Here is a 2,181-nt window from a genome sequence, read left to right on the forward strand (position 1 = left end):
GTGTTCCCGAAAAAAAGTAATGAAAACTGGCAGATAATTTTTTAAGGGTCTGTCTAGGACACATCTAGATGTGACATAGTTATGTCACATATAAGTTGATGTCCACTCTGTTTGTGGTCTTTTCCTAGTTTTTTTGTTTCTTGTTGCTACAATATATACTTGTGGGAGCTTAGATGTGATATCCTTAAATAACATCTAGATGTGAATTAGACAAACTGATTTTCTAACGTACCAAGAAAGAAAATTCGATCAAAAACACGCCCCTGCTTCCAGGTCGCGAGAGTCGTCGCGCACACACACATAGACATAGACATGCATATCCGTGTTTATGTAAAATTCCATTTCCATCTCCATCTCCAATCGTATTTGTCCAACTGGCACATTATTTACGTTGTTAATTATATACGCAGCAATATTAACGTACAACATCTCTTGTTTGCACACGTCCGGACCACTGCCACGGCCGGCCCTGACCAACCCGAACCCTCTTCATCACCCGCACGTGCTTCCCGCCCGAAACGGTCAGCCACATTCATGCCCGATCAGAGCGGACGCGACCTCTCACTAGCGCCGGCATTGAAGCGGCGCACCGGCCGAGAGAGCGTCGCCTGTGCCGCTTCCGGGTGCACGCGGCTGCTCCGTGTTCAAAGGTCGCAATAGCCGGCTACAACATGCGTGATCTCTTCCAGTAGTAAGTTCTTGGGAGTCCGTGATACAGCTAGCTGTCCTCCCCCAACTCGGCAATCTCTTCCAGTAGTGCTAGTACTCCATGGCGTGATCCATCAACAAGCAGGCGGGAAAGTTATGGTATACTACTCGGTTTGCGGTGAGTGGCATGCCGAGCGACCATGTGGGGTCGAGCCGTGGAGGAGGGTGAGACACAAACACGACAGACGTGATTTAAACGTTGGTTTTGCTCGATGGCGCGATCCAACGAAACGAAACGTTGGTTTCTCTCCGTTTCCATTTTTTCTTTGGAAAAATGGAAACTTTTCCACTCCATTTTCATTCCTATTCCAAGGTTTCCCCGTTACAACATTCCATCAAATACAAAGGAAAACTAACACGCATGCTGATGCATCTCAATGATTCACAGATCATAGCCAATATTTACTTCACAACTAAAGAAAAAGTTGTGAGAGCGTGTACGATAGAAAAACTACTGATGGGGTCACTACGACTTAAACCCTAAACCCTAAACATGATTTAATTTCCTGGCTAGGTAGAACCTGTCGAAGGAAAGACGGCTGGCACCCTCGGATCATACGATGCTTTTGTGCAGTTCCACTAAAATCGACCCGAGCATCCCTGATGGCAAAGATATTGAAGAAGTGTGATTAGAATAATAGTACTGGCACTATTTCATGAGACATAAACTCATCACAAGTAGAAGCCGGTAGAAGTAGAGAAAGATCGACATGGAGATGGAGCTACGGCAGTGGAGCAAGTCGGCTCCAAAAGGAAGATGGACTACCTGGGACGTTAGGTTGTAGCTAGAAGGGCGGTTGGGACGCGGCATCGGCCCATACCGCGGTGACCCCCGATTGGGACGCACCGACTGTCGGTTTTCTCCCTCGCCGATGTCGACCGCGTGTACGCAGAACATTGTTCCCTTCCCCCAGCTGCGGGATCAGGCCCGTCGTTCTATGCTTGTGAAGAGAGCAACCTAAGCAAGCAGGCTTGTAGCTTAGGCTCCTGCTAGTGTATATATAGTGGTTTTCTTTTTCTCTCTATATCAACCATTTTATATTGCGTACGTGTCATTCAAGAGTGAAATGATGGTTGCTTCTTCCGACTAACTTACTGTGTGATTTGACTGCTCCTTAGTGGCCCCTACACGTACTCCCCCTACATGTATGCAACAGTCACACGTACACATGGACGCAAAAACGCGCGCGACGCCCTAATGCATGCATGTCCGAGCACATGACGGAACACAAACGGTCACGCTCAAGTGCTCAACCTACACGTGCATGCACACACATACTCAGTCAGGGTGATCTAGTGACCGTATGAACACCGAAAAATATATATATTGAGCGCAATGAGCTTATTATGAAGTCCACTGACCGTATTTTTACAAATATACAGTGACAGACAGTGTATTTATCTCGTGTGAAATTAAGCCATATTAACCGGAGAGGAGGCATCATGGACTAGCATTACTTTGCTGTGTCCCAT

The sequence above is a fragment of the Triticum urartu genome, chromosome 7A, assembly GCF_056163025.1.
Source record: "Triticum urartu cultivar PI428250 chromosome 7A, HENAU_Tu73, whole genome shotgun sequence".
Lineage (NCBI taxonomy): Eukaryota > Viridiplantae > Streptophyta > Magnoliopsida > Poales > Poaceae > Triticum > Triticum urartu.